The 21,001-nt window shown below is 40.0% G+C and overlaps 1 long non-coding RNA gene across 1 annotated transcript; it reads right to left on the bottom strand.

Annotated features, from left to right (window-relative positions):
- Positions 1-14,831: 14,831 nt before the first annotated feature.
- LOC117243737 lies at positions 14,832-17,054 on the bottom strand. Its single transcript, XR_004495592.1, has 2 exons — positions 16,443-17,054; positions 14,832-15,286 (listed from the first exon to the last, which is right to left on the bottom strand). It is a non-coding gene; the product is annotated as an uncharacterized LOC117243737 (long non-coding RNA).
- Between the last annotated feature and the right edge of the window lie 3,947 nt (positions 17,055-21,001).

The following is a 21,001-nucleotide window of genomic DNA, read 5'->3' as shown; positions in this document are numbered from 1 at the left end:
GAAAGAAAAGAAAGAAAAGAAAGAAAAGAAAGAAGACATTTTCAGTGGAAAAGTATTTTAGATTTAAAAAAGCTCTCAGCTTTTTATCAATTGTAATTGTATCATTAGTAAGCTAGATAGAATAGAATACTCTTTTCAAATTTCCCTGGTCATCCAATGATTCAGGTTGGTTCTTGCTTACTTAAAGTTTAATACAGTATTTGCTTTCTTTGCTGCTCAGAGAAGCACTGGTATTTGCTATGGAAGTTCTGTATTATCATTTTATTTTTACTATTATTAGGCAGCTACTTGAATTTAATGAGCGCTCAATGAAGTACACACATACACTTGCAGATGAAGTGCATTTGTCTTAAAGTCAAAGTGACCTGAATTTTAAGTTCTTACCAAGATAGGCTGAGCTGCCTTCCACATGTCAAAGTCTTGGCTGTCAAGAAGAGAGTGGTTTTTAGATAACAATGCAAATGATATACAAAACATGCATTTTAAGCACGGTGCAGTGGAAAAGTCTTGTGGAAGAAATATTTTCTTTAAATTATTTTTTGGATGATATTTCATGCCTGTTACCGATAGTTGAATAGGTACTGGAATTCAAATAATGTCACAAATATTTTTCATATACCAGCTCCATTTCCAGCTTCTGTATTCTCATTTCATATATTGCCTGTGATTAGAAATGCTCTATTAAAAAGTTTGCATATGAAAAATCTTACAGCAGTTCACCTGAATGCTTACCTGTATTTTGTTGCCAGTTGTATGCAACTGAAGCCTGCAGTGGATGATTTTGATAAGGAGTATTGCATTAAATTCAGCAAACCAGAATAATACCTACTGTGTCCTGTATGTGAACCCTGTATTGGCACTGCTGTGATTGGATGACAGTCACCATTCAGCCAATAAAGGTACAGAAGTGCAATTATGAAACAGCTCTCTATATATTCATTTATACCTTCTCACATTTCTAAACAGGATTGCTTATTCTTAAAAATCCACAGAATTTTTGTGCTGTGCACTTCATGTCTGAGTATATTTCCTTCCTTCTGTCTGTTTTGTTGGTTATTTGTTTGGTTTGGGTTTTGTTTGTTGTTTCTTCTTCTTTGTGTGTGTGTATTTAGGTTTTGTTTGTGGGTTTGGCTGTGTGTTTGCTTTGGGGGGAATGTTTATTTAATTTTTATCCAAGTTTCATATTTTAGAAATAAAAGATTGTGAAATGAAGATACACTAAATACAAACAGTCCATTCATGGTAGCATAAATCTCTAAAAGGACCAACAGTTTTCTGATGCCACAGAAATTACTTAATTACTTAATTGCAAAATGCATAAGTACAATGAAGAGCAAAATTTCAATGTTTGGCCACATGGCACAAAGTGCTTAAGATGATGCTCTATTTGTAAACAGCGCATTATGTAGATTGAAACAATACAAAGCAATTCAATTAGAGATAGTATGACCTTTTACTGCTTAAGCTCAAAAGCAGCAGAAGGAACCTCGCCTATAATGAACATTTAGCTATGTCTACTTTATTGCTGTTTTCTAGCATTATCTAAATGAACACGTCTTCTCTATATTGCAGATGGATTTGGACGTCTGCAGCCTTTCAAGAAGGAGATTGCCCTCTCTCAGCTCAATGTTCTGAGTGCTGTCAATGAGGTCATACATATGTTCTCACTAATATAATGGTCGCTTCAGTTTAACCATCAAGATATTGATTTCACCCTTGGGAAACTACCAAGCTGGGCGTCATTAAAATAACATTTGCCACTTCACAGTGATTGTGGTAATGCAGTATCTCCTCTGGTGCACCAGAGAACAGCATTTCTGTCTCACTGTCTTTCCTGTGGTGAAAGTTGTGCGGGTGCCTGCTGCAGGTAGCAATGGTGTTGCATACAGTATTTTCACCTTGGTTGTAATCAGCCTAGACCAAGATGTGGTTTATACCAGAAACAAAGAAAAAGTAATTTAACAAAGTTCTACTCACTTCACCTAAAGAAAAATATTTCTAATTTATGCATTAAAACTAATGAGTACCATCTGATCAAGATCTCATTTTGATAAAATGCTATGACCCCTTCTAATCATGCTGGTAAACTGGCTCAGTTATGACTCAGGAAGTTCCACATGCACTTCCTACCCAGCAGTTGAGTTTTACTACAAGTCTCTAAATCAGAAATACAATTTCCTATATAGGCTTTAATCTAAAAAAAAAAAAAAAAAAAAAAAAAGTAAATAATACTGCTCTTACATTTGTTTACCTTGTACTTGCTTTATTTTAAAATGTAATTGTTTGCACATGCAGTATGTGGTTCTAAATAATATCCTTCAGTATAACAAATACAGCCTGTAGTGTCAGCAAACAGCTTGTTGAGTGCAAGAGGCTGTTAAAGTTAAAAGAAAAGCAGAGAGAAAAGCAGCTTGCTGTACAGCATTGCACAGCCTTCAGGTGCAGTTACTGAGAAGCTCTCAGCTCTGTGAGTTAAAAAATGGGAAGAAATTAGATAGGGGCATTAATTACAGCAAAATAAGAAGCAGGGGATGGGAAGTGGCCCCGAGGAGCATCTGTGGTTAGTGGCATATTTAGTCACACTATGCCAGCCACCTGGATTTCTGGGAATTTAATCAAGTTCCAGAAAACCTGGACTGTTGGTTAAGCTCTGCTGAACCACCCCAGCAGCATTTGGAGGTGTGGAGGAGGTCAGTGAGTGTCCTTGGTTCAAGTGTGCAGGATTGCATCAGAGTAAGGGGGGAATTAGTGAACTCACTGGGTGGACTCATCAGAGAGACAGAAAGGAAAGCTCTCATCCTCCTGGAAATCCCCAGCTGAGCACAGAGCAGGGCAGCTATTCCTCTAACTCACCAGGACAAGGAGACCATATATGTGCAATGTCTTGGGATCACTGTTAAAAAAAATATTTCCATCCCACCCCTCACACAAGAATGTTCAAAGCAGGAATAAACTTTTTCCAATTATAGCATTGCCAGCTTGTTAGAGCTGTGTGAGGGACTGGGTGCTCCAGATTTCCAATGGAGAGGAAGGAAACTAAGTTCTCCATGGGTTCCTGTGGATCTTGACCAGCACTGCAATTATGCTAGTTAACTCCTGAGCTTTGAGTCATGGGCCAACTAATTCCTCTCAAGAGGGAACCCAGAGCTGATGTACAGAATTGTAGCATCATAAGATGTCAAGGGCTTGGAATGGACCTTAAAAATCATCCACTCCAAACCCTTCTGCCATGGGCAGGGCCACCTCCTCAAGTTATTCAGAGCCTTATCCAACTGAATACTGCCAGGATTGGGGCATCCACAACCTCCCTGGGGATCCTGTTCCAGTGTCTCTTCACCCTTACAAGGAAAAATTTCTTCCTAATATGTAATATAAATTTCCCCTCTTTCAGTTTGCACCCATTACACCTTGTCCTATCACTACAGTTCCTGCTAAAGAGCCCCACTCTGGCTTCCCTGTAGGCCCCTTCAGATACTGGAAGGTTGTTATGAGGTCTCTGTGCAATCTTCTCTTCTCCAGACTGAACAGCCCCAACTTTCTCAGCTTGTCTTTGTAGGGTGAGGACTTTGCTCCAGGATCTGCTCTACATAGCCATTGGGGATCTGGAACTGTGCAAGGTTTCAGTGCTCTGCGCACAAGTCTTCCAACATTATCTGTGTAAGTTGTGGGCTCCTCCACATCCTATGCATATGCATAGAGACACCACTGCTTTCCTGAGATAAAAACACAGTTCTTGTGGGTTGTCAAGACTCCTTCATTAAACACATTTGTCTTATCTTGAACTGGTATACTAACAATAACTAGCATGTTGCAGGGGCACAGAGGGGCAAGCTGGGGCTGAGAGCTCAGAGGCATCCCAGATGCCCTCAGGACTCCATCATCTCCTACAAGATGACAAAACAGTTTGGCACAAGGTACAACCATTGTGATGAGCTGTGTCAGATTGCATTTCAGAAGTTTAATGCAACCTTTTCCATCAAAAGGTTCAATGCATCTTTACACAAATGTGCAAGCAGCACTCACTCTTTGATGAGGAGATCTTCACAGCACCACTGCTCCTGTACCATGTTCAATGTCCATCTAGTCTGGGCCTGGGGCTCTGTCTCAAGCCCAACAGACCAGGGAGTCCAGTTGCCGTCTCCATGTCCTCACCCCTCAGCACTAAATATGAGGAACCAGGGGAAGTGCATCCTCACTTTTGGATCTTTGTCCCTCCTGACTCTGATGAGATGGTGTTCCAGAGGGAAACCAGACCTCTGGGAGCAAATGAGAGCTTTTGCTGGGTGAGCCAGGCTCAGGATCATTTATTGTTAGGGTAACTACACTTGCACAGGTGGCAGTGACACTTGCCTCCTGTCTGAGAGGCAGGTCTTTGTGAATGGATTTGTAGAAATCGTTTAGCGCTGTCTTGCTATGGCCCACTGACTGCAGCATGGAGCATATCAGTAGCTCCTGCCCAAAAATAGGTAATCTTTACTGCACAGTGTGGATTCAGAGTCTTCAGAGTGGCATTGAAAACATCTATCATCTGTGTGACCACAATGTATTATTTTTCTATTTTTATATCCATTAAGACTGTATCGTCTGACACCTTTTCCATGGGAGTGACTTTTAAACGTGGTGACTTCTAAACATGGTAATGTTGCTCCATTGAGGCTCTCAGCTCCCATCCAGTCACCTTAGACAAGGTGTTCCATTCTTCTAAACTTTGCATTCTAGGCTGGCAGTTTCACATGGTTAATCCCAATGGTACCAGACAATGGTGTATAACCCCAAATCTTCCCTATACAGGGAAAAAGACCACTATAGGCTGCAATCAGAACTGAGATTGTTTAGCAAGTGGGGATGTGTCCAGGAAAGCTAAAAGAAAGGGAGGGAGGTCTGGAGATCTGTGAGCTGCAGTTCTGTGAGCTGCAGTTAGACCCTATCTGATGGTACTCCTCATTTAGGCTTGCCCCAGGCTCTTCCAGGCTGAGGCCAACCCAGGGAAGATCTTCTGCCATCATGTTGCAAAATTTTGTAGGTGCAAGTGAGGCAGGAAATAGTTGAGGATTAGCTTTGCCAGGAGCTAATGTATGAGAAGGTGTGCTGTCTTTTTTTTGTGTGCTCTGGTGTGACCTAGTGCAGAGCGCAGCACAGATGGTGAGGAGTGTTCAGGGGAGCACTGGTGAGTGAATATGAAGGACTCTGGAACCTGTTGTTTGTTCTGATTTGTTCTGAGTTTTGCTGCAGTCACTCTGCTCCTGAGGGGCAGATCATAAAAGGCGTGAGCTCCCTCACCAGCTGATGGGAGGCTCCCTTCATGGCTCATAAAGGCTGCCTAGAGTTAGCCTAAATGTCTCTGTCAGCATCAAAACTTGGCTGCCAGGCACCACTATTGCTCACAGCTTGTCATTTGACAATGTAGGTTCCTCTGAATCTGATTTTCTAATAAAGGATTCTAAATTTGAACATATTTTTTGCTGGCAGGTAGACATCCAAATGACAGTGCTGTCCAGGGAGTAACTCATGACTAAGTCTTACTGGAATTCACAAGATTTGCCTCCTCCTACTTATTTAACTTTGCAGCTCATTGTCACACATATACCCTGAGCATACTGAATACAAAAAAGTGCGGAAAGCACGAAGAGAGAGTGGTCATCATATCAACTGCTTTCATCTGCTGCTGAACAACTCCTCATAAGGGCCCAAGAAGGGGATGTGCTTACAGCTGAGTGCCTATGAGCCCAAGGTGGAGCACACATCCCAACTGGAACCCTGTAGCTGGCTAAGTCAACTATGCCCTGACAAATATCCTCATTTCTGGATATTCTGAAAGAAAGGTTCTCTCATCAAGAACATTATCTTGTCATCCTGCAATATGGGAATGATACCTTTTCTCTACACTAGTTATTTGGAAGAAGAGTTTGGACTCCTAAGACTGGAACACTGTTCATTCACAAGTAAATAAATCATCTCTTTTTCCCTGGAAAGCTTTAATCAAAAAACTTGTTTCCTTTCCAACTCTGCTATAGATCACCATCAAATCAATACGGTAAAAGAATCCCTCCAAATTCATGTTTCTCTATTAAATATGGGTTTGACCATTTCCCATTTTGTAACAAAAAATGCACACCAAGACTGCTGTGGATAACATCTATTTGATTTAGGTTGGTCTGAAGTGAATTATCAATTTTGAGAAAGAGGCCATGTATTGTAGCATTGTTATTAGCAGGTAGACGGGTAGGAGAGGCAGAAGGGAGACAAAAAAAGTTATATCATATATATATATAAGATATATAATATATATAAGATATATATATATATATATGAATTATATATATATATATATATATATCTTATATATAGTAGAAGTGTCATCCTGGTCTTCTGGGTTTCCTGGAGTAGAAGAGGAAGTCTCAGGAGCATTTAGCTATTTGAGTGAAAAGCAGGGAAGACTGGATTTTTTTACAAAAGGCTCCTAGTTTCACCTCTTGATTAATAATTGATATTATCTGTGTGTTAATAAAGCAAAAAACCCTCAAAAAACAAACAAAAAAACCCCTACAATGACAAAGCTTTGAAAAGGATGTCTTGAAATCCCATCACTGCCACCTGTTTTTACTAAGTGTTTTGTCCTATGTAATCTCACCATCTTATTAGCCCTTCACTCCTCCTAGTCTCCCTAGTCTGCAGAGTATTCTAGAGTGCATTTTTGGTGAAAAAAAATAGAAATTCCTTGGACAAGGGAGGTTTTTTACTATTTGTTAGGGCAGAGTTTTGTTCCCAGGGTCACTGGGATCCTCACCTAGAAGCTGTGTAGCTATGTCCTGTAGCTGTCAAGACAGTGATGACGATGTGAAGAGAAGAAACCCTTGTCTCTAGGCTGGCAATCCCATGGTATGGAGTCTCTACATGGTGCTGTGACCACTGTCATGTCTGCAGTGCTGAAGTGCTGTCAGCAGTCTATTTCACCAGGCAATCAGCTCTCCCCACTAGATCTCCACTGCACAGGCACTGAAGAGGCACCCCTTTGACAGACTAAGGCTGTCTTTCATTCTTGCTTTTCAGACGCAGGTCTGAGTGGCTGCAGCTCAGCCCCCTCAGGGAAGGCTAACATTTGACACCTTCATAAAAATGCACTCTACAGCAAAAGAAATGTTCCTATTTTCAGTCCTCCTCCTCCTCCTCACTGAAAAGGCAGGGTTGTTGACATGCAAAGGCAAACATAAGTGATATACACATGTTAATTATTCCTCTGCTCACTTCTCTTTTTCTCAGAAATTCTCTGACAGTATTACATTTTTAGTCTCAATAATGTTTGATGCCAAATCTGATACGGACCTATGGTATGACTTGTATACTAATGCTTGGTCCAGATCATGTCATTGGTATTTCTCCTCTTCATTGCAAAACAACATAGTATACTTACATTTTCACTTAAACACTTAAATGACCTGTCATTTCTACCTTGAAAATCTTTTTCAAGTGGGGTTAGACCTTTTTCTGGAACATTAGCTTTCAATCTAAACCCTTCTTTAAGACCAACTGCTTCCCTTTCATGCTGAAAATACATCATTCAACACTTCTCTTTCTACATAGAGCATTTTTGGTCTCCAGAACTGAAAAAATGTCAAGTGAATAAAATCATGGGTCTCATACACAGCCCTTCAATGGTTAAGTAGAGATAATTCTTAAGTGTGCTGACTTCATCCCTTTGGGCATCCCCTCAGACATTTGGTGCACTCTGACTTTCCTTTTTCTGATGCAATGCAGCCAGTGTTATTGAAACACTCCATCGCTGATTTACTAATTAGCCTTTATTACCAGAATTGGTCTGACCTTATCTGCATTCAGTACTATTCTTACTGGCTCTGTTCCTCCAGAGCATTCTCATCTATTCCCATGTACAATGCATATTCAGGAGCTTGTTTGGGTTATGAGTCAGAAGATAAGCCCGTCTCCCAGTCTCCAGCTGGAGCTCCTGAAGCTTAGCTGTGATCGGCAATATTCTTTACAGTAATTGTTACTTTTTTACAAGGTGGTTTGAGGGATCAATATCTAAAAGCAGTAGAGATATTATAATTTGCTTGACATTTGTTACCAAAACTATAGACTATACAAAAAATTTTGCAGACATATAAGTGCATGTCCTGAATATTTTTTCCTGCTGTTGGGCACAGGGTGAGTGTCAAGAGTCTCCAGCATGAGGTGAAAATGTTTGGAGGTTAGATAAGGTTTTTTTCTGCCATGTACTTCTTGGTCTGACAAGGATCATGAAGGCTGGTGGGAAGCTGCTGTCCTACCTTTTACTTCCTGAGCAGCTGTGCCAACAGTGCCATGACATAAATAATCAAGATAACAATAACTTAAACCAAGCACTAACCAACCCAGGAAACCTCTCTGATGGAGTGGGTATGCTGCAGCCTCCCACAAACATGCTTGTTTGCTCACCAGCCTCAGGTGGTGTGCAGGAAGTCTGGCCAAAGCTTCGTTCACCAGCAAACAGCAAGGTCACACCAGATTATGGATTCATTTAGCTGAAAGGCTAGGGAAGCCAAGGAGTCCAGCCAACAAGAACATGGGTGCTATCAGAAGAGTTGTGTGCAGAGCACGTGTGAGACTGCTGGTGCTTGGAGATTTCAAACAGACAAAAGAGCAGAGTGTTTCTCTGAGAGGGTCTGATTTGTTAATTCCATAGAATTTGTCTGATTTGTTCACAGATCTGAGCCTGCTGCTTTAGTGGACCAGTAGCACCCTAAACAGTTCAGGGCCAAAGCATGAGGAATTATGTGTTGGTGAATTGCTATTCCCACCTTGCACTTCAGTAATGTCACCACATTAGTGTGGTAGCTTGTCAATGTTAATGTTTTGCTGCCCAGACAAAAAGTAGGAGGAATTCCCTGCATTATATGACTGTGACTACATTACTCTGATCACAACATGATTTAATGCAGAGATTTGGAAAATAATTGCTGTAAGACACCTTTTTCCAGTGGAAAAGGAAGAATTTCCCACAAAGTGGGAAGTACTTCTTCCAAAAGGCTCTCTGCCTTTGGCTTCCCCTTCCCCCCTGTCATGGAGTTACTTTACCTTTAAGGAAGTTGAAGTTTCTGGGAACTGCCTGGAGTCTTTTCTCCTGACCAATTATCAGTCATTGCTGAGAACTGACAGCAGTTTAGGCCATTGAAAAGTGGGATCAACTTGTGAACCCTACCTTAAAGTGTAAAACCAGAGCTCTCTTGGTTCTCTTTGTTTCCTGGCTGTGAAGAGTGGCAGAGCTCCGGCCTCCCGTTCCCAGCCCAGGCCCTGCGGCCGGGCGGGGACAGGGCCGGGCCTGCCGCGTCTCCCGGCCGGGAGATGTGGGCCCTGCGGGGGGTTTTCCCCGGGCTCTGGCCGGGCCGGGCTGAGCCGATCTCTGCCTCGGCTGCAGGGTTTTTGCTGTAACTAAATTCACTAGAAACTGCTGAGTGAAGAAGGAGAGAGACTCTGAGCCTGCAGCGGGCTGGGGCAGCGACCACACTCTCCAGAGCAGCCATCAGGAACTCTCCATCACAGACGGCTCCAGTTCCTGCACTGGCCGAGGCCACAGAACTACCTACAACAGCCTGGGCAAGATTTTAACTCTTTCATTACCCAGATGANAGCCGAGGCCACAGAACTACCTACAACAGCTTGGGCAAGATTTTAACTCTTTCATTACCCAGATGAGACTTGCGGTTTAATCTTTTTATCCAGAGAGAAAAAAAGGAGAGTGATCAACATGAAAAGAGACTTTATAAACTACCAGTGACAGGAAAGAAAAGAAGCTTCAGAAAAGGTAGAGAATTAAGAAGATGCTTTAATTTAGCTGAAGTATCTTTCTGTTAAAACTATGGAGATGGACGATGAAGTCCTGAAAAGAACTCCTTTAATTCATGATAAAGTATGTAGGGAGGAATAAAGTGTTCAAAGTGTAAATCTGAGTAAAAAGTAGAGTAATTATGGTATAGTGAAGTGCTGGGAGATTTGAAGCCTTAAGAGGCAATGAGAAAACTGTTGTCTAGTGAAGCTCACAGAAACAGATGAAGACTTTTTGCCTTTGAATAACATCCTTAAAATGCCATCCCTAGACTCATGGCCCATACACACCTCAGAGTGATATGAAAATGGGAGGAGTGAGCTCTCATAACAGCAGCTCTGGGCAGCTAACATTAGGGCAATGGAAAACTATAACAAAAATAGTTTTCTTGTGAGAAACTCCATAAATTAACAGGAAGAAACTTCTGTTTCTCTACAAGGACTGGTGAAAAAAGACCGTAGCAAGAATTAGGACTTTAGGTTTTAACCTCCAAAGTTCCAAAGTTTTTGTCTCTGTTGTCATGTGAACAAGGGAACAGTGGGTAGATAGGAGATGAAAAGGTTTTTCTGGAAGTTTATTCTGGTGTTCTTATTATTGTAGTTTGTCAATAAACTTTCTTTATTCCTTTTAAGTTTTATGCCTGTTTTGCTCTTGTTCTAATCCATATCTCACAGCAAGAAATAAGTAATTTTCTTAGTTATTGGTTTAAAACCATGACACCCCCCATGAGACAGATGCGCTTAACACTGTTTATTATGCTCAGCATATTTTTAAGCACAATGCATAATACTTCTAACACAACACCACGGATAAACTTGTGTAATGTTGTCTTCCACGTCTGTAATATAGACAGAGAAGACAACTGGTGCATGGACTATGCTGTAAGCAAAGAGGAAAATCATTTCCTTGTGAAGCTTTGTTAAATACTGACAGCATATAATTGCAGTTTTGAGCAGGCTAGAGCATATTGTAGTATTTGGAAGAACACCTGGAACTTTCCCCACAGATTTTCTCCTAAGAGAAGATGGCGCTGTCATTATTCATTCTCTTTATAAAGCTGTAGCAATCTGGCAGTCAGTCCCTCAGTTAAGGGAGAAGGGGACTGTGGTCTTTACTCAGATGTAGCCGTTTTTCAGGAAAATACAGCTGACAAAGACAGAAGACTTTCCAAAGAGTACACAAATCAGGGTCAGGAAAAAACCCAGAAGTGCTCCCAACAGTGAAATCTAAACTCCTCAGATGAAGAAACAATCTTGTGGTTGTGACCAATATCCTAATTCCAAAGCAGAGGCCTTTGAAAATAGATGAATTTATTAATTCTTTTGGCAAAACTATTTTCTTTTGATTGTGATGGAACAAGTAAAAAACTGCAAGAGGCTGGATAAAAAAAGAGAAAGTAAAATTGAGAACTAGCAGTATTAGATGGTGGGAAATGCCATCACCTGCAACTTCAGCATCCAGAAATGTCAGACTGGAAGGCTCCATCCAAAATCTTAAAACACTCAAAAGGCACACTCAGCTTCCCAGAGACATAAAGCAATCATCTATTTTTTGAGTGAGAGTACTCAAAAAAAGAGAACAAGAGACTGATCAAATTATAATGAAGGCAAAAGGACTGACTTGAGCAAGGAGCAGCTTTAAAACATGAAAAAGTTATTGCTAGATTCCTAACCAGGATGAAAGGCAATGGCATTCAAAGGAAAATAACCAAAGCGGCCATATAACTCCACAATGACTTGGGCAAGTCTAGTACACAACCTTCCATTTGAAGACAGAACAAAGATAAGATACAAAATCCAGCTGCTGCCAGAATATGTGGTGGCATAAAGAAGAAAAACATGCCCAAATAGAGAGGAAAGAAACTGGAAACCCTCTGAATGTCATGAGGAAAAAAGTCTACAAAAAAGGGAAACAAAGGAACAAAACCACAAAAACAAGCAGGCATCCAAGGAGTGACAACTTCCACATACATGAGCTCAGTGTAGCACAAAGGAAACCACCAACCACAAAACACACAAATGAACAGAAGATGTCTGTAGAGCTCAGTGTGGCAGCAGATGCAAGAGAAGGGCGAGAACCATGGGCCAGAACCACCAGAATACTTAAGGTTGGAAGGGTACTCTGGAATTTATCTTGTCCAGTCCCCCTGCCAAGGGGGCTGGAAAGTTAGTCAACTACCATATGTTTGGATTTTTATTTTCTGATGGGCAAGAGTATCTTCCAGACCGGTTATATGTGACAATAGATTAAAGAGTTTGGCTATTATAGGAGCTGGTGCCACGACATGAGCCAAACAACTGACAACAGGAGCCACAAAGATAATGGAAAAGCAGATCATGTCATCACAGAAGCCAATGGCTGGATGAGCAGCAAGGTACTTCCTTAGAAATCAGGCAAGCTATTTCCCAGAGATCCTTAATGCTTCAAACAAAGTAATAAAAAGACAACATCAAAGGTCTGCAAAAGGAGACATATAAACTGAGTTGACAACAGCAAAACATGCTGGCAACAAGCGCCAACAATGGATATTAATAAATGTCATTAGAGCTACTTTACTATATTTGGTGTGTCACTAAGTTGATAGAAATGGCAAAGAATGACATTTGGGGTAAAAACTGAGGGCAACTTTCAATGTTACCAGAAAGATATATAAACAAAATTCCTAGGAAGTCACATCATAGCAGATGATGTTCTGACAGCATAGATGCAGTCACTGGGGGAAGGCTGATGCAAATCATGGCAGAAATCCCCTCTGTCATTTGTGACCATTCAAGGATGCAGGACTGCAGTTTTAAGTGGTGTCACTGAGCCACTGACCACATAAGGTTTGTGACCTGGCCTTGGGAAGGCAGAAGTAAGAATACTCAAATCCACTCTAAATGGATTCAGTCAGTTTACAGACTATTAACTAACTAAGCTAACTTTCCGTCTTTACACAGAATCTTTAGGTGAAAGTAAACTTTCATGGTTACTATTAGAGAAATTACCCGTATGGTTACTTTGATGTAGCATAGTTATGTCATATCTCAGACATTAATTACCCACCCAAAAAATATTGGCATGTGTACAGAAAAATGTGATAGAGAAGACACCTACTTCAGCAGTGGCAGTAGTTGTCTTTTGTATTGAAGGCCACACTGAAACAGGGGCTTTCGGGACCATGTACATGTGAAAAATACATTAAAAATATGTTCAGCTTCTCCAAGCACTGTAAACCTTCAAAGTGGTGACCATGAATGACAAGCCTTAAAAAGAAGACCTTACTGGAAGCTTCTGGAAACTTTCATCACATGCTATTAATACTGCAGGGCTGGCACTTGTTGGAATGTGACATTGGTGGCTGGGTTCTCCTTCTCTCTTGGACTGAGATTGATGAGAGGCTGTTTTCTCTTGTTCAGACTTGGTTGTTAATTCTTCTCTTATCTATAATACATGTACTGAGATAGAAAGGTGCAAAATGGCTAACAAAGAATGTCTTCAAGGCTTTTTATATGTCTATTTACCCAATTAGTAAATGCCAAGTAAATTATTTTTCTTAGTGACCCAAAGACCCAACACCTGTGTGCTTTTTTTTTTTTAAAAAGTGCTGCAGCACTTTTTATCCGATCATTTATTACTACCCAAAACCCCCTAGAATAAGAACATGAAGAAGAAAGAAGAAAGAAGAGACAACACCCTAAATCCTCCATCTTATATTTTGTTTTTTAAAAGAGCTTAAACTTTAAATTCTAACTTTTTTACCTAGTGACTTAAGAAAACTCTCTTACACTCACACTCCTAGTTTTTCTGCTTAACAGTTGTTTCCATGGTGTTATATGAACTTTAGTGCTTTCTTGGATGTCAGAGCCAGGTATCACAGATAAGGGCAGACACTGTGCCTCTGACTCCAACATCTCCTCCTTGTGTTTGAACTAAGAACACTTACTTAGCAGCCCTGTTCATCATCTGTTGGATCAAATGAAGTAGACAAGGTACAAACACCAGGAGAATTATGATAACAATTAATATGAATATACTTGTTCTTGTAAGTTCTCTCTATGATGGTATAAAATTCAACTATCTAAAGAAACCATTCAACCATGACCTTTTTTAAACTTTGGGTATTTCTTTCATTCATGTCTATGCGTTAATATGAAGAAATTGATTGCTTCTGCTTTGCAAAGTGGCATGTCTCACTTTGAACATCAGTTAACCAACCACTCAAAGCAAGAGAGGTGGACTGAGATTGCTTGCATAACCAGTAGCTTAATTTGTTTAATTGTTTCAAGGCCTCTACTGAAGCTACTTGGTGGTGAAAGGAGAGTTACTATGAATCTCTGAAATTCCACGAGTAAACTCACTGCAATCAGGTGTGTATTGACTGACAAACTTTGCTCTGTGACTCTCCTCTCTTATTATTTTTATGCTGGGTGTCAGGAGAGAGAGTTTCCCATTGCTACATGGACCATCATTGACCTTTGCTGGAATGGTGAGCCAAACTCTATCTCTACAAATGAGAAAATCTCTATTTTTTGGTAATTGCAATGGCTGGACCATGGTTGGGTGGTATGCCTAAGATTGATGTGAAGTTACACCAAGATGTCACCTCTTGTATAAAGCATGATTTGGAGTGACATCTAAAATTTTATCTTTGTTCTGCTTTAACACAGAAAAATTGAATGTGATACACAAATCTATTCTTACTGAGACAAGGATTTCTAATTCTTGGGGCTCATAGGATACCTCATGGAGGAATTTGGTTTAGATATTTTATCCATTAGTAAGATTTAAAATGAACCATGAAAGTTTCTGGAGGGATTTTTTTTGTAATTGGCCATCCACTCACTGGCATGTTTATCAAACAAGTCAAGAATGGCTTTTCTGGATTTGAGTGAGTCAAGCAGATGGTGCCCAGGCCTGATGCATTGGCCAGAGCCACCTAACCATTTTGTTTTGAGTCAGTCAAAAGAAGTGACACAGGAAAGATAGCATCACTTAAAGTGATAACAAAGTGATAAGGATGATAACATGATTTAGTTTCATGTTCATTGGCTGTATCTCTTCCACAAGATTCTGAATCCTAACATGATTCACACCACGATTTTACAAACAAGGTGTTACAATATTAATAATTTCCCACACTTTTACATGAAACCCAAAGTCCACTTCTTCTGCATGTGGGATAAAAGCTGTTGGCTGTCAACTGTGGTCTTGATGCACTTCATGTCTGTGTGCTCACTTCTCTGCTCCTGGGGTCATCCGCTTGTTTCTGCAGCTGATAAATTTCCATGTTCTTCACTAGGAAGTTACTTCTGCCTTGAACCTGTGGATACACAAGCATACCTTTTCCTCCAGGTTATTAATTGAAATGGACTTCTAATCTGTCTTGTTTCTGGATTTTTGACCAGCACCAAAGGATCTTCCCCCAACTTCTGAGAACTGTTAGAAGAATACCTGATAATTGGTGGAGTTGGTTCTGTAAAAGAACTGTTCAGAAAGAACTGTTCAGAAAATTTACAATATATATTAGACTTGTACGTTTTTCTTGAGAATGTAAAATATATAGGGTTTCTATTCTTCTGAGGCGTAGCCTCTGCTTCACCCCCTTTTTTGTAGTTAAAGATAAGTTATTTGTTTCCTTGTTATGAACATGAAAAACCATCAAAGTAAAATACATGCACATGTATACATGTTGTAAATAACATTTTTACAGTAATTAGGAACTTCCTAAGAAGATGCATAATTGATATTATGCGATATTATAATAATTGATGAATATGTGATATAAGATCTAAATGATCTATGGTATAGATTACTGAATGTACTAAATGTACTATCATCCCAGAGTCTGCACCACTTGAAAAATCAATGATGAATTGGAAAATTATGTCTGGATAACAATTCTCCAAGCTCACTGTAAAGATCCAGCTGCTGTATTAATTTGTTGATTTCCAAGTCAAACTGACTTGAATATTGTTTTGATGCAGAAAACATCTTGATTTATTGGTGAATTCTCCATCCAGGTAAAGTCAAGGCCTGGCCAGGGCCTTGACTTCAAACTGGAGGGGTGCCCTTAGCTTGTTTTCCTTAAACAAAGCTCTTAACAATTAGAATTTAATCAATTATCTATTATTTGGATCTGTTTACAGCTTAACTTTGAGAGTACTGAAAATTGTGTTGAATTAAATCCATAATATACTTGTTGGAATGGAGGAGAAGGTTAAAGAATGAAAGCAACCTGCACAGGGTTGACTATGTAATCTTTCAAATCAATTCCAAAGAAATGCATTTTGCAGAAGCTGACTGTAATTACAATAATAATACTTTGTGATCACCATATATATATACACACATATACATATATACATATATATATATATATATAATATCTTTATATACAACCTTATATCATACAATGATACATTAGGAGTAGATGTACACAGAAGAGAACATTTTCAAAATATTCATACACTGACAATACTGAAGTAAAGCAAAAATCTTTCAAACTTCTTGGGATAAATGTCTATCATAATTTTTCATGTTATTTTTAAAAGCAAAACCAGCATATATCATAAAAAATGCAGCGAAGTAGCCAATGTTTTAGTGGTAAGGATTTGGTGCTCTGACTCTAACAGGCACTTACACAAAATATGCTTCAGGGTACTGAGGTGTGCCTAGCTGCCTTCTTTTCCAAGGGGGTATTGTGACATGAAGCATGGCAGCTCATCAGCTTGAAAGGAATGACTTCATCAGCTTGAAAGAAATACAGGAAACTATGTGACACAGAACACTTCAATTGAGGTAGTTATGAGGCAATTTCAAGAAAGAGGTTAGAAAGAGTCAGAGAACAAGCTGTATAAAAGAAAAAAATTGCAAGTGTTTCTACCAATTGTTCTGTTGGAAGGATGAACAGTAAGATCTTCCTCTGAAGACTGGTGAGATGGGATGAGTGGACCAAGGCAACATCACATGTGAAAATAGCCATATAGCAGGAAAAGTTTCCTCTAGGACATATTTGGGCCAATCTGGAATAAAATCTGGAAAAGCAGATAGGCCAAAATATTCTGTGGTAACTTCTGATACAACTGGGAAAATTCAAAGGCAACAAAATATACCACTTGTCTAGCAATCCTGTCTTCACTGCAGAGGTGGAAGCTTTCACTGCAATTTTCTAGTGATCTTCTAATAAAATCTGCTTCTCAGACTCCTAGGGACCAGAGACATGGAAAACATCATCACTTCAACTGCCCTGGATAATGCAAAGAACATACAGAGGGCCTTCAGTCTCACTGTGGTTACACAGGGGAAAGACAGGTTACACAAAGCTACCTGTGTCTGTGAAGTCACATGTATCAGATCACTAGTAGTGGAAGGCCAGCTAAAAACGAGTTTTTTTATGGCCATTAGAAGTTTTAGTGGTTACCACAATTTGCCACTTCTGCAGTAAAATTTACTGAAGGCATTTGATATTCATATCAAACATATGATTGTGACAATGAAAAAAACCACATGCATTTGTAGTCCAAATAGGGGGCTTCCACTTTTTACTGTGGTGGACTTGGGATTTAAGCTCTTTACCCAAGAGAGAGGACACATTTTCAGCTGTGGCTTCCATATTACAGAAGAACATCTTTAACTGGAAACATATTCTGTTCTGAGTCCATCAGAGTTACTCCTGAATTTCTCCCCTTAATCCTTTGGTTTTTCTGCTCTTCTGGGGAGAGGAAACAACTGTTTTTGTTATGGTAAGGATAGGCTGAAAAAAATCTGTGAGAGCAGTGCCCATAGAGCAGTGACTGGCCATAGGATATTGTCCCAGGTATTCTCCCAGCCTGAACTACTGCAGCTTTGGGATGTCCTGACTTAAATGTGCATCAGATTATTTGTTTTATAGTGGGCACTTGTCCAGTGTCCCCTTGAGTCCCTGATAACCTTCAGTAGTTACTGCTTTGTCACAATCTTGTTTTATGCTTGTACACTGAGCACAGCCACCTGCCTTAAGCTTTTGCTTGATTTCTCTATGTGGAGAGTTATAAACCACCCTTTTCCTTACAGAAAATCCTTGAAGTGGCACAAGGCTCATGGTCTGTAGCTACATTAATTTACAGGAAAGTCCTTGCCAAAGACAAGAAAAATAAAACATTTTAGATTTTCATTTTATCAGATCACTATACCAACAGCATCTCTTCCAATTTAGATTCTATACCTAATAAAAATAGTTATATACTGAACAGAAAGCTACATACAGCAGGATTTATAATTAAATTACATTAAAACATTCCTTATTAATTTCTTCAAGGTTCTTGGACATCAGCCTCAGGCTGCATTTTTCTGAGGTGTCCTGAGCACTAGCTGGTGTGTTCCTTTTTAGGATTCCTAAATCCATAGGTATCCTATAACTCCATAGGTATGGGAAGCTCCAATATCTCCAGTGGCAGCCAGAGTGGGTGTGGGCTGAACACAGCTGCGTGGCAGCACACACTCATCCCCACGCTGAACCATCTGCCATTACCTGCACTTTCTCTCCAAGGACAGATTTGAGAATAAGGTTTGGACCTTAGAGGGAAGGTTGGCCTGGAATTAAGTACTAAAAAGTTAAAAAGGCCAGAACTGCCTGCCATTGCAGACAAGGGAGTTTGATATGAATTTATGACAGAGATGTTAGTAACTAACATGGAACAAATTTTTTTCTCAACCTGAGGGAATTTTTAGGCTTTCACAATACTTTTGTAGCTCAGACCAAAGCAGGAAGATGAAATAATAGAAGCCAAGACAAATACTCTTTCCCTCTTTCTCTCTATGTCATGCTTTTCAGTGTATTTCACTTTAATTTTTCCTTTTTCTTTTATTTTTGTCTTCAGGAAGATGTCATGTGTCATCTCTGATCTGCTATGCTTTTCCACTGCCCTCCCCCTTCACAGTAAATACCCACATATCTCTCTGTGTCCTCTCACCACCTCCCTAAAAACAAGGGCTAAGCTGGTGTAAGGTACTCAACACTTTCCCTCTAACTGCTACTATAATACCTACCCAGCATGATATAATAAATGGTTAAAATTTTAAATTAAAAAAAAAAATCTAAAAGAGTTATTTCAAATGTAAAAAGTCTTTTCCATACATTTCAAGACAGGAAGGTCATCCACTGGGTATATTGTCATAAACATTAAGTTTGGATAAAGCTCTGCTTTGGTGGCTGGCTACCTCTCAGGTAAAATGCAGTGAAGTTCCAGGACTGATATTTGTAAGAGAGAAGCAGGAGCTGAGCTTTTGCACCCTACAAGTGACTGTAGAGGTAACTGGTCTTGTACTCCAATGCTGGTTACTCTAGCAAGTCCAAATGAGGTTTAGCACTTTTGAAAGTCAAACCTTTTTATCAGGGACTCAAGCACAGGTCTTGGGTTTATCTTTATATGCAAATGTTTTTGCCCTTTTTCTAAAGACACAGGTACAGCCATCACTGAGATGGCTGTGGAAGTGTCTGGACTACTACTGATTTTTCTCAGACTATGTCATGTAGGGATCTATACTAATGTAAGCTTCTTCTCAGAGCACCATTAGAATTTTTCTGGGGTCTGGTATGCCTGTCCTCTATTTATCTCCTTTATTAACTCCTTTGATTATTTTTCCAGTTGATTAGCTTAAATTTAAATTAACTTCGTTGAACTTCTTGATGCTCAATCTCTAGAAAAAAAGAGGCAAACCCATTACTTCTTGTTTTACTTCCATCACCAAAGTACTGAGTGTAGTCACGTTCTGTGGTGGGCTTACAGATACCCTCTTAAAGCAATATTTAGTGTTCCATACAAAGATAGACAGCAGTTTTATTAAAAAGATATGTGTCAAGCTTAGCAGCTTCTGCCATTTTCTCTCTTTGCTCATTCCACAGATGCTGAAGGGTAAACACATCTGCAGGAATACAAATACTTAACATCAATAAGGACTGTCATCCAGGTGGAGATGTGCACATTTTGTTGTCATCAAATGACATTTCCTTAACATGTTGCCTCCTTTCTTTGCTTATTTGCTCTCTTCTTTCATTGCTGATTTGCATATGAAGCAGATTGTAAGGGATGCTTTACAGACAGGAAGTAAGTTGTCTTCCTCTTGAAGAATGCTTTTGTGCACTGGTACCCCTGATGTGTCATCTGAAAGCCCTGCTCAAGGTCCATGACATTCTGGTTCTTGGGCCAGATAAGCATATCAAATCCGCAGTGCCATACCTTATTTTTTTTTATCTCATTATGTCTCTTTTAATGACAGGACACAGCATTCCAATTAAGACCCCTGGGCTGCACCTTTTCTTGCTTCAGCAATGGCGACAGCGATAGTTAATCCTGTTACTGCAGGAGCTGGCAGTCGCTGTTGCACCCTGCAAGAACAAGCACAGAGCAAAGGCCCTTTCCCCTCTTGGAGACTGCAGCACAGCAGAAGGAGGAGTCTTTGGCAGGTGGAAGACGGGAAAGCAGAAGGAGGGAGCTGGCTAATCAGAGAGAGTATTTATATATATATATGTGTGTGTATATATACAATCAAAACAGCACATGCTGTCAGATTGTCCATGGACAACTGCAAAAAACAGCTAAGCCTCCTTCACCCGGAAACAACTTCAAAATCAGCTGCACCTCCACTAGTTACCTTGTGATTCTGTCAGCTATCACCTGAGTATGCAAAAACCAACCAGCAGGTAGAATGGAAACAGAAGTCTGCTTAAATCCATTCATTGCTATGCCTGCAGAGATGGGAACAACTAAGTAGGGCTGGTACTCATGGATGTGCTGAGTTCCCTGAAACCCCAAGCACTTTGTCACCATGAACTCCACACAAAAATATCCCAGAGGAAACAACCATGGTCTTGAAAAGTCTTCTGGGCACCTGAATGCACAACTCCCAGGGATGGCCAGTGTCCTAGAAAATTTTGCCAATGATACCAGGAATAGAAGTTCAAACAGGGACCTGATTCACTGACGTTTGTTCTGTGAAATCTCACACTGATGCAATTTTGAGCAAATGCACATAGATGGAGTCAACCTACTTCTACTTCAGGTAAATAGCACTTATTTATTTTCCATGCCCACAAATTAGAAGAATCAACCTGCTTCCTCCTTTAGCCCTGCATGATAGGCCCAATAAGCTAATCCAGCACTAAAAAGTGATTTTTGCAAACCAACTTGGGCAAGTTTTCAAATCGACTCAATTTATGCA

The sequence above is a fragment of the Parus major genome, chromosome Z, assembly GCF_001522545.3.
Source record: "Parus major isolate Abel chromosome Z, Parus_major1.1, whole genome shotgun sequence".
In the NCBI taxonomy this organism is placed as follows: Eukaryota; Metazoa; Chordata; class Aves; order Passeriformes; family Paridae; genus Parus; species Parus major.
The sequence above is the reverse complement of the archived record's forward strand: the minus strand, read 5'-3'. Positions and strand labels throughout refer to the sequence as shown.